Source organism: Triticum dicoccoides, chromosome 7B, assembly GCF_002162155.2.
Source record: "Triticum dicoccoides isolate Atlit2015 ecotype Zavitan chromosome 7B, WEW_v2.0, whole genome shotgun sequence".
Classification (NCBI taxonomy): domain Eukaryota; kingdom Viridiplantae; phylum Streptophyta; class Magnoliopsida; order Poales; family Poaceae; genus Triticum; species Triticum dicoccoides.
The window spans coordinates 508,363,894-508,378,643 of record NC_041393.1 but is presented as its reverse complement, the minus strand read 5'-3'; the positions used below and the strand labels follow the sequence as shown (position 1 = coordinate 508,378,643).

The following is a 14,750-nucleotide window of genomic DNA, read 5'->3' as shown; positions in this document are numbered from 1 at the left end:
GGGGAGGGGGTCTGGGGACAAGCGTTTAGATCAAATATTACTATATCTGCAATGATAATTGTTCGGCCTAACCTCAGCAACTGCTGAGACTTCCATACTGAAAATGAAGCATACAAGCTTCTTAGTATTCCCTTGAAATACATGCTCCTGAATATGCACGTAGTGACACAGAAAACGGTATGGGATAAAAATATTCAAAAAAGAGGATCATCCACCTTTTTAAAAACAAAGTGTCTATCCTCCAGAAACGGGTGTCCAACCTCAGAAACTAGCCCTAGACATAATAACAGAACCAAGAAGCTGATGGGTGAACATTCACTGAAAAATCTGGTGAACAGCATACATGATGACAACATATAATAGCCCAAGGGTTCGACAACTTAGCAGAAGATAGAAATGTATAGCTAGATGCATTCATGATGCACCACATATGGATCTAGAATGTTCACCCATTAGACAACCTCATAACTCATAATAGAAAGCATATGGTGCAAGACTGCACCACAGTTATTATGCACGGTACCATGGACAAAAACCTAAAAGGCATGGAAGGCAACACCATGAAGCCCACATTTGTGGTCCACGGCAGCAATATAACTCATATGCTGTATGCAGGCCCAAAAATTAAATGCAATTCATCTTCCCCCTTCTTCAAGCAACAACCATCCAGAAATTAAAGGGGCATATAATAGCTACTGCTCCCTCCGTCCCAAAATAGAAGATCATTTTTGACACTATTATATTTTGGGACGGGGGGAGTATTTCTCTACTAAGCTCTTGCGGGCATAATAAACAGAAATTCCAGGGAATAAATTCTGAATGAGTAGTACTAAAACATGCTAATCAGAAGTCTGAAATGAAAGGGAACTCCAAAATGAACACAGAATGCAATTGGTAAGTTGCTAGTGTCTCATATACTCCCCCAAGCATATGGGCACATGAATGGTGTGAATGAATGGAGCTCGGTAAGACACAACAGTGTAGAATTTTATACATGCAACCGTGGCCTGGATGTGAATGAACAAGATAGATCATATGTGCTTTCTTCTCTCTCGGCTTCTCAGTCTCAGTTCACCATTCTCCTTCCTAATTTCTCCAAAAGCCTTCCATCCCGCAGATAGTTCCTAGCTTCCTAGTGTCTTGCTCCCTACCAGGAAGTATCAAGCTACAGCATCTAAATCCAGCAGCCTAGGACGCAAAAATCGTTATCCGATCCCCCGTTGAAACCAGCGTTATCACTAGTTCACTACTCGAAACCAGTTCACTACTCGGTGGCCGGTGCATACTACTGTACAAGTGACAAACGCACAAATCCAAAGATGCATTTTTCTCGAAAAAAGGAAATTCGAAGGCGGAAAGCAGTCACCAGAAAATAGCCCCAAACAGGAACCTACGTAGTAGTACTAGTTTGACGCATCAGTTTCGACAGGAACGTCCATGTTACTTTTCACTTTGTTTTCCTTTTGAGGCTGGGTTTGTAGTCTACAAAGCGCAACTGTGCAATGAATTCCGTCCATCCCAGTTTCGTCCCTGCCATACATGAACCCTGAAAGCAGCAAGCCTCGGATGCATTCGGATGGAACCAAATCTAACGTACGGCCCACGAACACATGGTGCTACGCGTCGTTAACTCGCTCATCGCCCGGAAATGCACAGAAACTAAGCGCTACTCGAAGTTTACTAGCCGAAGTGGAAAGCAACGAGATCGAACTGCTCGCGCCGCACTGCTTGCTAGGAAACAGAGCACGCATCGAAGCCGCGCGCCCGGACGAGCGACGCCGTACGGATCGTTCCCGTCGCCGGCGGCGCGGCATTGGAGCGTAGAGGGGCGCAGGAGGAGGAGAAGAAGGAGGAGGGCCTGACCTGAGACGGGTGGCTGGAGGAGGCCGCCGACTGGGAGCACGACGCAGGAGAGGCAGCGAGGGAGAGCGAGAGAGAGATGGTGGAGGCGAGGACAGGGGGTGGACGGGGCGTTGATGGGGTGGGTGAGAGTGGGCTGGATCTAGGAATTAGTGGGGGCACGGCACGAGTCGCGAACGTGATCGTGGGAGGCCCCCTGCGTGCGCGCCTGCGGGTTTGGTTTTCACCTTTTCCTTTTCGTTTTCTTTTCTATTTTCTTAGCCCGCTTTGGTGTGGTTTGGTGGGCGGTTACGGTGGTGTGAACGTGGGTGGGATGCAGACGGGTTCCTCGTCCCTGGTGCCTTGCCTTGGCAAACGGAATGCTCGTCGGGTCGGTCGTCTCGGTCGGGCCCGTGACAGCGTCGCGGGGCCCGCCTGCGTCGTCTTTGTGCGTTGGCGCGTTACGGTGCTATGGCAGATATTCCGTCGGTCTTTCATTAATCTAAATTCCTAATGTCTCAGTTGATAGGTTGCGTTTCGGGTTTTATTTTCGTCCCACCATTTTCGTTCGGTTTTTTCGCTGGTTTTTTTCGTCCCCCACATCCCACCAGACGCGCACACACACACACAAAAAACCCGCACAAACACCTCTCGTATCGATCCCCTCAAGGAGAAGCCGTCGCCCCCATCTCCCGTTCCGCCGCCGCCGCCCCCGTGCTCCCTGTTGGTTTTCCCCCTCCGCATCGCTGGATCCAACTCCTCCCTCTCCCTCGGTCTTGCCTCTCCTCGATGTCGCTCGGTCCTCTCGGGGTTCGCCACCCGCCGTCGTACCCCGCCGCCGTGCTCCGCTGTTGCCCCTCCCTCCGCCTGCCTCGCCCCTGCTCTAGGGTTCGCCAGCCGCCGCCGGCCCCCGCCGCCCTGCTCCGCTGTTGCCCGTCCCTCCGCCTGCCTCGCCCCCCTCCCCTACACTCACCCCTGCCCGATCTGGATCTGGATGAGGCGTTGCCTCCCGTTCCTCTCATCACGTCCCTTGTGCCAACCATGGAAGAGGGGAGGAAGAAGTAGAAGCTTCTCTGTAGAATCAGCCGATCGAGCGGGGCTCTTGATCTTGGCTAGCGAGAATTCGGCAGATCTCGTCGATGCTGTAGGGCCTGGCCCGTTCCATGTCTCTGGGAAAGGAGAGGAAGGTGGAGGAGGAGCACCAGGGGACGATGCTGCGGTCGTCGGGGACGCTCTGGGGCGAGGGCTCCGAGACGTCGCCGCCACCTGCGCTGAACCCCAGGGCAGGGTGCGACGAGCCTAGCAAGGAGTACTTGCCGGCCGTACACAGGTATTCTGAAGCTTACCATCTGATTCTCATCATTCACAAATGTGTTCACATAGTTGTTGCTTGTGTCGTTCCTGTTACTGGAGGTGGGCTCAACTATGGCCTTTAGCCACTCTGCCTGCAAGCTCGACGCCATAGTTTGACAGGGCCAAGGTGGTAGTAGACGATGACGAATATGGCGCCCTGGCTGTCTCTGTTCATGAGATTCCTCTATGGTGGCCGAATTTGTATCACACCAGGCTGCTCCCCTCGTATTGCAAATCAGAGCTAGCTTATATTCATCCATAGGTCATGGCTGACTCCAAAGGCAACACTCCTCCAGTCCTCCTGTGCGTGATGGCAAAGCTATGCTACATGATATTATCAGGTTATCATATTACTCACCAAGTCACTAGGCCAGCTTTTGCTGTACTTTTTCTTCATTTTCTTCAGATTTATTTCATGCCCCAATGTTCTGTTATGTGCAGCTATGAGATATTATTTGAAGAACCATGCAAAGCAATTTGAGATGATGCATATAAAGCATCTTGGATTTATTAAGTGTGTTTAAGTATTCAATTTATTAAGAGTTCACTCATCATTGCCGACCGTACACAGGTATTCTGAACCTTACCATCCGATTTTCAGAATAAGAGTTGTCTGTAGAATTCATGGTGGTTAAAACAACAACATCTGTAGAATTCCCCTTTGTCCATGTTGTACCTACAATTTACTACTATATCTGTACTGCTACTTCATTTGAATTTTGTAACCAAAAGAAATGCAGGCGAGCGATTCAGGGTTATTGTTCGAATTGGCTATAATATGTGGGGGTTATTGTTCGAAGTGGCTATAAAATGTGGCTCTAGAGGTGCTGGAGCTGCAAACTTGCCGAGGCCAGCATAAGAAGTGATGGAGTTATCTTCTACTTTTATTTGTTCATGTTGTCTCAACAAATTGACTTGTGTTTATGGCGACTTTTTTATGTGTCCATGGATCAGAGAGGATGGATGATGCAGTGGCCACATCAAGCGCCCTATGCTCGACGACAATGGAAATGCAGTTTCTCAGAGCTAGCAGGAAGGAGGCTGATGGCTTCCCGTTGTAGTAACGCGATGGAGAAGAGACAAGACACCAGGTTCTATTTCTTGTTTTTTGAAGAACACACTAGGTTATATGTGAACAAAATCTGAACTGTAATTTTCGATGTTTGAGATGTCTATAAGTGTACAAATAGAAAGGCGCCAATTAATTGATCATCAAATTCAGAATAGTATGTGTGCAGTAGCTTCTATCTCAATTTGGTTTTTATGATGTTTGTGTTTGAATTAATTAGCACCCCATACCATCGTGTTTCTTCAGCCTGCAAGGTGATTAGCAGTCAGCAAACTATTGGAAAGATGTTGTTACCTTGTTTTTTTTTTCAAACTCGACATGCACATTCAAGAATATGTATGGCTACATGCTTTCTATATCTATCAGCTTCATAAAGCATTTGGAGAGGTGCATCTTGTTGGAGAGGTCTGGTATGCATATTTACTTGATGAAAACAAAAGTTTTTGATATAATAAAGATTGATGAAAATTTGGACTTGACTCTACCAGGGACAATTCTCATGATAAATTATACGAAGTTTGTATCTTGGGGACATCTTCATGCCGACTTACGTTTAATATTACGATATGTCCCCTCGTGTGCCAGTTTTGAGATTTTGTTAGAAGTGCATGATCTATTTTTTTGTTCCTGCATGTTTTTTCACCTTTTTGTAGATTTGAGTATAACTTAAAGTTCTAGATGCATATAAGCCTGTGAGTTAACTAAAGCTCACATGATGGTTCTAACTAAATTCTTCAAAAATATGACCATCACGGGATGCCTGCACAAACAACTTTATAAACTGAACTACGTTTTGCTAGATGACTCAAATTTTAGAACGCGAGCATTATTTTTTGGGAATGCAGTTAACAATAGAATCAAGTCAAGCTGAAAACAAGCTACGATTTGCATGTCGTTGTACAGATTGTTTGCCTTCTCGAAGAAATAAAGCTGCATATCCCCAAACTCAACTGTTGTGTCACCATTGAGGACATCTAGCTGCTTGTTGTTCTTTAGTTACTGTTGCTCTTAAGATTAATGTGTTAGATATTCTTAGGATAGAAATTTTATGGAATTTAATGATCATTCATTTAAACAAATATTTCCTGTAAAAGGTTGCCTTCAAATTTATGGCCTGCTATTAAAGGGGAGTTACTATGTCGTTTCCACCACCTTGATCGATCCTAACCTCCTCTGTTTTTTATTTTTAAGCTTGCAGCGATTCCTGACTCCCACCGATTTGTCTAAGAACAGATGCCCATCCTCCCATGTCCGGTTTTTAGTTTGTTATGGAATATTAACTATTATCTGTACTCCTAAAGGGGAGTTTGAGGCGGTGATTGTATGGTTTGATTTCGTTCGTTTCGTTCCTCCGAATGAAGGATCTCGATCGATATTTTCCAAACATAACCCATCTCCTTTTTGGTCTTTCCTACTGATTTCCTGCCAAAACGAACGCGTGGAAAATCAGTCCACACTACCAAAATTATTTCCCCTAGCTTCTCCTAATCGTTCTGGAGCGGCGACACATAGTGGTGATGGCGAGCTATGTAGGTCAGCGCCTCCTCTCATCTCTCTACCTGGGATGCCCTGGCCTCTCCTTTCTCTGTGTGCAAGTGATGGCAGCGGGGGATCCAGGGAACGCGGGCCGGTGGCCGACGGGAATGGGGACCAGTGGCAGCAGGGAATGAGATCTGGTCGCGGGCTACTCCTCTCTCTCTCTCTCCCCCCAGTGCTGGTGCGCCGATGCAGTACCAAGTCAAGGTGATCTTAGTCTTCTTCAAGGCGTCAGACAGAACTGAAGAAGATTTAGGTGCCATGAGAGACTTTGTGATGCAAACGAATCATCTCTGTAACTTTGTGATACAATATAAACTTTACAATATAGTTGGTTTCCTATGCAATATAAACTTGACATCTTCGTCTTTTTTTGTTTATATACAAGGGATGGTGACTATGTTATTGTCAATGGTGGTCTGACCTATGACCCATTCGACATTGGTTTGCTACATTTTAATCTTACTTTATATGAATTCTTGTCAGGCTTGTAAACAACTACAATGATATTACACATCACTTTCTGTACTACATTTATGTGCATTCGGATCTCGCCAAGGCTAAGGTAGTGTGATTCAAGCTTTTCTTTCTAGGATTTTATTTTGTACAAACTGAAGATATCTATGATTTCTGAAGATGCTTTCATTTCTTTGGATCTTTTATTGTTGGTAGAAATCTGCCTCGTAGCCCCAACTAATGCATCAACTTGGAACCAAGGTCCACCCTCTAATAATCAGGTAGTTTGAGGATGCATATGATCATCTTACTACTATAGATCCTCAACAACCTCTGCATCTGGGAATGCTGGCAGGAAAGGGTTATCTGATATGGTCATGAATGTTGATTTAACATGAATACTTGCATATATGCCACATGTCACGTGTCAGCATATTTGATCTAATATGATATTTTATTTAACTGTAAATGACTGTTTTTTCACACGATTGCAGCATATATGCCGCATGTGTCAGACTCATGGGGGTCAAACAGATGAGGAGAAGGAAGCAGCAAGGAAGAAGGTAGAGGAGATGGATACCTGATCTGCAAGTTCCTGAATTTCAACATTTATTGCGTGTTGCTGTGTTAATATTGGGTGCAGCAATTTCACAACTCTGGGAAAAGCTTCTGCTGGAGGACATCACCTGCGGCATCACCTGCATCGACCTCTCGCTGATTACCATCCCAAGGATGCGCGACCGACTGGCGGAGCAGGGCACCAGTGATAAGTTCACCGATTTGGTCGACTCACCGTTCCCTTCCTCTGTCCACGCAATGCCGCTCGTTGTTGTTAGGTTGTTAATTCATCAAGCCCCTTATTGCGCTACATAGTTTGTTCATCTCGCATGCCTTCTTAGGAGAAATCATGTAATGAAGATAAGCTATAAGCTATTCTTGATTTACATTTTATTTATTTCTTCCTGCTACTTGTATGATTTGCTTTGGAAATCTTCTGACTACTTGCACGAATTTTAGAACCTACTTGTACAGTTGCCTGCATTTTGTGTTTGAGAAACATCTGCTGATTAAGTGTAAAATAATACTTGCAAGTTCTGTTTGTTGACTGCGCCATGATAAGCTTTAGGCCTTTAGCTGTACAAAACTGCTAAAGTAGGTGACAACCACCTGCAGCTCAATCCTTGTTTTTCTCAACATTGACAAGGTAAAGTAAATGGGGAGCCAAGATCGATTGTTGTAAGCCTTTTACTGACTATGAGCAAGGGGATCTAGAGAGGAGCTATGCAATATGAGAATGCCCTTCATTAGCTCTGATTTTCCCTTTTTGTAATACTAGCTTAGAGGGATTTCTGAAACGAGTAGAAGATTAATAACTTCTACGACATCAAAGATCTCTGAGCTTTTAGAGTATGCAGCTTATTGATTTACTTATCGATTTATTCACACTCTATCAGGTTTCTCTTGAACGTGATGCTTTATTTATTGTACTGAACAGTGGAAGCTAACTGTTTCTTTATACAGAATTAGCCTGCACCATTTTTGTAAGTTCTCCTTGATACCAATTTGCATACTTGCGCTACTAGGGCCTTTGGTCAGTTTGCAAATGGAATTCCAGACACGTATACTGAGTTCATGATGGAAATATGCGAGTATTCGGAAGGTTTGGAAGATATTTTAATTACTACCAGATGGAATTTGGGAATTAGTCTTACAGAGAGAAGAGACAAGGAAACATTATATGTCAATGGTTCTTTATTTTCCTGTGTAGATAATGAAACTAGCAATTCTGTAATGAACGAGTTTGTGTGAATACGGAAACTCAAGGTAGTATGATAGCATAAGTGAAAATGTTCTTCATTTTATTTCTTGGTTCGACCAAACTATATTATATCCTAACGTATGCATGATTGACATAATGGCTTTACCTTCTAATTAGCACTACTCTAATAACAATTATGCCTACTATTTAACATTTTGGTGTATTGTTTGGTCTTAGGCATTTTAGTTAAATACATCCTTTTGTGATCAATAATGATTTTTTAGCATGCCATCCTCTTTTGCTGTAGTGGAGATCTGCAGTTACCTGCTAGAAAAGAAAATGGTGTTTCTTATATGTTATGCTTATTTTCTAGGTGCTTCCACCTTCCAAACTACAAGGTCTGCAACCTTAGATGAACAACTACAGCTATATTTGCCCGAGGATGATTTGATTGTGCAAGTAAGCCTACATAATTTCCCTTGTGATTTATATTTATCGGCGAGGTCTCTGTGGCTTGCGAGAAATCATGTATTGACATAACTGAGAAGAACCTATAACAAGCAACTCCACTGAATTTGTGAGATATCTATAGCCGGTACAACATACAACTTGATGGAGTTTGTTAGATCAGCTGTACAAGTTCTATATGTGTGTTTGCAGGGAATCCAAAGCGATGCATAAAGTGGGAGTTTGCAGGGAATCCAAAGCGATGCATAAAGTGGGATATTTTTCTTTTAATTTATGCACTCATGAAATGGGAAAGAACTAAATCAACCAATTTGCAGGGTGAGTATTCATTGTTTCAGAATTTTATATTCTTGCATGTTAAAACTCCAAGATGGTTGCGAGCTAAGGAAGTGATTTTTGGTGCAACTTCTCGTCCGTTCCCGCTAGCGGCAAGGCAAACCCTAGCGCGCCTCCTCCAGCCTCCCCCCTCCTCTCTTGCTCGCGTCGGTGGCGGCGGGGTATCTTGCCCTTCCTCATGGTGGTCCAGTGCGGACAGCGACTCGGAGCGGAGGCGCGCAGTTCTGTAGGACAGTGCGGCGTTGCGGCGGCTGGGGCAGCACGACGATGGCGTCCTGGGTTGGTGGCGCGGGCGGCTTCTCATCGGGGGCGTGGTGGGGCGTGCCTACGCGGGTGGTGGCTGTGGGCGTCCTGGCCAGATCTGGATCGGGCGGGTGCTCTGGCCGGGGCCCAGCAGGCGGCAAGGGCCAGCTGGCAGCGCGCGGGGGCTGGTGTTCACGGTTGAGGACCCCGGTTGCTCTTATAGTACTAGGGGTAGTGTTGCTGCGCTCAACGCCTATGTATCCAGCCTTGGTGTGTGCGTGTGTTATGGTGACGTGCGTTTGTATCTGAGTTGTGGTCGGTCATTGCTTTATATATAAAGCGGGACGAAAGCCTTTTTCGGTAACAACTTATGTTCTTTTACTCTATGCATATGCAGTCGCATTGTAATACTCATTGATTTATAACATTTTTGTATCCTATCAAAGTACCATTGGCGGTTATTAGAAGATATAGTTAATTTTGAAACCCATGCATATTTCTTCTTCCACAAAAGGTCAGTGATTTTGTGTAAACTGCTGTTATTTTTATGTTCTTGTGACAGTCACTGAACCTCAATTGTTATGTTTCAGAAATGTTAACATTGTACTGCTTATTTGTAATGATGAAGATCTAATTTCACATGATGATCATGGAAATGCAGCAGCTCACATCGTACTCTCTATGATTAGCTCGTCCTTTTGTTAACCTGAAGAAGCAAGCTTAAAATTCTTAACACAGATGTTCCTAAAATAACAAGATGAAATCTTCATTTTTCTTGTTATGACGAGAAGGAATCATAATTGACTTAGTGTATAATTGTCATCAATCCAATCCTACTTTCTGATTTATTATTGTTTGAATATGTGAATAAATTTACTTTTGTGTATAAATCCGGTCCATTCCCTAACTTGCTAATTACCTTCTTACAGCTCATGGTGGATCTGTGTATGAAAATATGATCGGGCATAAACATGAAAGAACTCGGAACAAAACTGTAAGTCATGTGTGCATTGAGCTAAACTAATTTTTAGATGTTGCAACGAGTTGTAAAACTGAGACTAATGCTTTAAATTTATATCCAATTACTTAGTAAGAACTATGATACATCAGTAGTAGGTTACTTGAAGTGTCCGTCAATAGTATTTTGTTTCGGTACAACATTTTAATTGAGTCTATCATTGACATGAGATTTTGTGGGATGTCCATTTGTCCCATAAAAAAATTATGTGGACACATGCATGCATCCCACTTATATTATGCGACAGTTGTGGATGGGGGTAGGGGTTAGTATGTTTAGTTATGTCCCTACTCAAGAAAATGTTGCAACTTATATTTCATTAGAGATGGCTTTATAGCAAATTGCATGATCGAGCGATTCATTTTTTTCATCAAGTCGTATAATTTATTTGGTTAGGATAGAAAGGTAAATGCATTGGTTGGTTGCTTCAAGAGTTAATAACGGACACAACGGAAAGTGGCAATGGCTTTGGAGACATCAAAACTGTCTTCTTGGCTTGGGGGCATCATGGTTGGCGCACGCCTCCTCCCCTTGATGAAGGCTGGAGGATCGACACAAACACGTGGAGAGGGGATCATGGTGGAGAGTGGACGGTTGGCGGGGGACTCCTCGGTGGTCCGTGGGGAAGTATCGTGTGAAGGAGAGAGGACGCTATGGTGAAGGTGAGGTGAAGGTCATCCAGTTTTAAAAGGAGTGGGCTCCAGCGAGAAATGTCCTGCTACGGTGGGAAACAGAGCGGGAAGGGATGGGTCAGGTAGGAAGTGAGAAGATGCATCGTACAGTGGGGTTTTTGTGTTGGGCCATTCATTTGTCGTTTGGGATATTTTCCCATATAAAGAAACAAAGGAGTCAAAGAAAGCATAGAAAATGTTTCTCGTCCGAACAACCACGTATTTCTTCACATATGGTCTGGATTTGGGGTAGTTCGGACTATCCAGGCGATTGGATTTTGGAGAATCTGTTGGGTGCCCATTTGATGTCCAAACACATCATGATGTATGAGGGATAAATGAGTTTCGGCCTTGGAGACAAGGTTTATAATTTGTTTCCTTCATTTATATATATTATAGCCCGTAGCAACAGACAAATGAGTTTCGGTCTTGGAGACAATCTTTATCATTGTTTCCTTTATTTATATGTATTATAGCCCGTAGCAACGCACGGGCACTCTACTAGTGTATATAGCAAATCAGTTTTGCTATTTCACATTACGAAATACCATCCAGCATCGTCAGTTCCGGCCGCCCTTCCGGTCCTCCCGATCATTACGACCCCACGCGCCTTCCGGATTTTTGAGCAAAAATAATGCTTGAATTGGGATTTGATCTCTGGTTTGCAGGTAATCAACGAAGGAAACTAACCACCTCACCTATGACACTCATTGTTGAACAAGCTAAGGAAAATATTGTTTTTGACATGTTTTGCCTTTAATATTTTAGCAGTAAAAAACTTTTGTTTCACCTATCAAACCTGGCACATAAACTTTTCCCGTGGTAAATTCTCCATCACCACCACGATAAATGACGCACCATCAATATGATAACTTTTGTATAGCACGTGGTACATTATGTGTAAGTAACATGGTCATAAGCATTGAAGGCGTGATAAATTTGGTGATAGCATCGTGGTAACTTTGATCATTGGGAAGAAATTTGTTGAACCCCGGCCCCCTGTAATTTCGATAAATAGCATGATAACATTCACGCCATAGACCTGATAATTTAGATACAAAAATCATGGTAACTTTAACCATTAGGGAAGAAAAATGTGAAAAGATACCAGATAATTTATATGTAAATAGATGGTAATATACGCAGTGCACATCTGATAACTGAGGTAAAAACACCATGGTAACTCTGACCATGGGGAAGATATTTTTTAAAAAAGATACTCTGGTATCTTCTGTGTAAATAGCACGGTACTATACCTCCCTCCCCTGGTATTTTTATGTGTAAATAGCATGAAAACATATGCACCGCGATAACTAAACACCATGATAAGTTTTTGACCGTGGGGGAAAATTTTGCTGAAACATACCCCTGACAAATTTTGTGTAAATAGCATCATATTTTGAGCACTGCGGGCTTGATAGGTTACCTAGAATCACCATGATAACCTTTTGTCCCGGGAAAAAGTTGTTCAAAACATCCCCGATAATTTTTTGTGTGAATAACATGATAATGTAAGCACCGCATAACCGGTAACTTACAATATAAACATGATGGTAACTTTTTACCAAAGGAAAACAAGTTGTTAAAAACATACACTCGCCTGGCATGGGTCTCTTAGATGAACACAACACATGATGTGCCATGGAAAAGCCACATAATGTTTAGTGTCATGAGGGGCACACGTGCTCGTGGGTTGGCCCAAAAAACGGCCCACTTTGACCCGCTATAGGCGTGATAAGTTATGCAAAAACATCATGGTAATTTTTGACCTATGAAAAAAGTTATCGAAACACACCCAGGTTTTTAGGTGTAAGTACCATGATAATATACGAACTGTAGACCCGGTAACTCATGTACAATCCCCCATGGTAACTTTGACCAGGGGTGAGGTTGATGTACACATACCCTGATAACTTATGTGTAAGTATCACGGTATTTTACACATCGAAAACCTTATAACTTGTGTACAAAACACAATGGTAACTTTGAAAGGGGTGTTGTTGTTGAAACATAGTACCTGGTAAGTTCTATGTAAATAGCACGGTAGCTGACGCAACACAGGCCTGATAAATTGCATGCGAATACCATGGTAACTTTGTCCTGAGGGGAAATCGTGGTAATTTTCTATACTTTATTGTAGTAACACAATTGTAAAAAAAGGGATCAAAACGATTAGTTTCTTTAGTTTGAGCAACAAATACCTAAGGGTGAGTTGGTTGTGGTGGCGCGCTTTGGTGCCAAGGAGGTGTGGGTTCGAATCCCACATGCGCAATTTTTTTATCATGTGGTAGACGTGAAGAAGTGGCAGTTTTCTTGGGGGTGGGCGCGCGAGATGTGCGGGAGAAGCAGATTTCTCGGGCGAGCCTACAGGGTCATTCGGGAGAAGGTGGGGTCGAAGGAAGGGGGATTGTGTGGTACTTTAAAGTGAAAGAAGTAGAGATATGACAGTTTTGCTTATATGGCACACATGTGCCAAATATCACAGTCCATATAATAGTTGTATAAGTCTGTAGCGGACGAAGCTTCGACGTAAGCCATACATGAGGGAGCCCCAAGATATTTTATACTGCATCCCAAATGATTCTTGCTAATAAACTATTTGAGGTGTACTTGATTTTTTTTCATTTTGATTTGAAAAACAAAATGGAGTTACAGCGGAAGAAGACTGCATTTCAATTGTTAAAACATTTATCTGCAGTGAATATGCAACTATAGAAGCATTGTGCTAAAATTTGGAATTATTGAGGGTTCATTTGGCCTTTTTTACATTAATTGAGTTTTCTAGGCATTTAATGTGCATAATTCAAATTTGAACTACAGTCACATGCTCCAGTGCACCAAAGTTGGTTGAAAAATAATATGTGTCCTTGAGTGAATGTTTAGGCCCCATGCAAGAAATGAGAATGAATTTCAAACATCTGGGCATCGTGGCTCGGCACAAACATTGAGAAACTTGGTTTTAAAATTCCTGTCAATCCAAAACTCGCCTGAAAATCATGAAACTTGGCATGGTTTCATGACATGCCACCAACATGGTGTGGTAAAAAGTTGTCCTATTTGTGACAAGTTTTGTGTCGGTGCAACAAACCCTGGTGTGTGTTGCCCAGACTGTACACGAGCTCGAGAGCAAACTACAACATTCAAGACAAGGCCAAAATAGTAGAGGCGACTCTTTTTGAGAAATCAGATGAGCGGACTAAGAAGACCAAGACAAGCCAAATGACAAGATTCCACTAAGGAGAAACCTCCCTTGCCAAGCAGGCGAGCTCAGTTAGGTCGAGGTCACACCGAAGACAAGTCTCAGGGCTCCCCCGGCAAGCTTAGTGTAACGCCCCGGATCCGATGCGCCAGGTGTCTGCCAGTTATTCGCTGTCGTTGCCATGTCATTTGCTTGCGTGTTGCATTTTATCATGTCATCATGTGCATCTCATTTTGCATACGTGTTCGTCTCATGCATCTGAGCCTTTTCCCCGTTGTCCGTTTTGCAATCCGGCACTCCTATGCCCTCCGGCGTCCCCCTTTTGTATTTCGTTGTGAGCGGGTGTTAAACTTTCTCGAAATGGCCCGAGGTTTGCCAAGCGGCCTTGGTGTACCACCGGTAGACCGCCTGTCAAGTTTCGTGCCATTTGGAGTTCGTTTGGTACTCCAACGGTTAACCGCGTAACCCGAAACCCCCCTTTCTCTTTGCAGCCAACACCCCTCCAAAGTGGCCCAAAGCCCATCCTAACCCCTCCATGCTCTCGGTCGTTCGATCACGATCGTGTGGGCAAAAACCGCTCCTAATTTGGACTCTCCTAGCTCCCTCTACCTATAAATAGGTGCTCCCCATCGGATTTTCGCGCAGTCCAACCCTAACCTAGGCCCTCTCCGCAGCCGGACATGTCCGATCTCCCCCGGACGCGTCTGCTCCGCCGCCCTCCGCCAACCGGAGTCCGCCACGTGGCCCGCGCCACCGGCCCGCCGCGGCCCGCAGCGGGCCCCCGAGGCCCGATCCGCCCGGCC

General features: G+C 44.0%; 1 protein-coding gene and 1 long non-coding RNA gene across 10 annotated transcripts in view; one reads left to right on the top strand and one right to left on the bottom strand.

The window, feature by feature from the left end:
* LOC119337112 (spore wall protein 2-like) overlaps positions 1 to 2,011 on the bottom strand; it is a 4,702-nt gene extending 2,691 nt beyond the window's left edge. Inside the window, exon 1 of one of the 2 annotated variants that reach the window (XM_037609223.1) lies at positions 1,864 to 2,011. The gene's annotated coding sequence lies outside the window, so the exon portion shown is untranslated. The remainder of the gene's footprint in view (positions 1 to 1,863) is intronic. The other variant, XM_037609222.1, reaches the window with a different exon arrangement.
* A 489-nt stretch (positions 2,012 to 2,500) lies between these two features.
* On the top strand, positions 2,501 to 11,032 carry LOC119336073. Of its 8 annotated transcripts, XR_005162195.1 has the most exons (10): positions 2,501 to 3,169; positions 3,253 to 3,533; positions 3,634 to 4,283; positions 6,284 to 6,362; positions 6,470 to 6,534; positions 6,748 to 7,089; positions 8,386 to 8,471; positions 8,673 to 8,798; positions 9,989 to 10,053; positions 10,474 to 11,032. It is a non-coding gene; the product is annotated as an uncharacterized LOC119336073 (long non-coding RNA). The 8 variants fall into 8 exon arrangements; XR_005162194.1 differs by lacking the exons at positions 9,989 to 10,053; positions 10,474 to 11,032 and adding an exon at positions 8,907 to 9,440; XR_005162196.1 differs by lacking the exons at positions 9,989 to 10,053; positions 10,474 to 11,032 and adding an exon at positions 7,708 to 7,794 and having other exon boundaries at positions 8,673 to 9,440.
* The last annotated feature ends 3,718 nt before the right edge of the window (positions 11,033 to 14,750 follow it).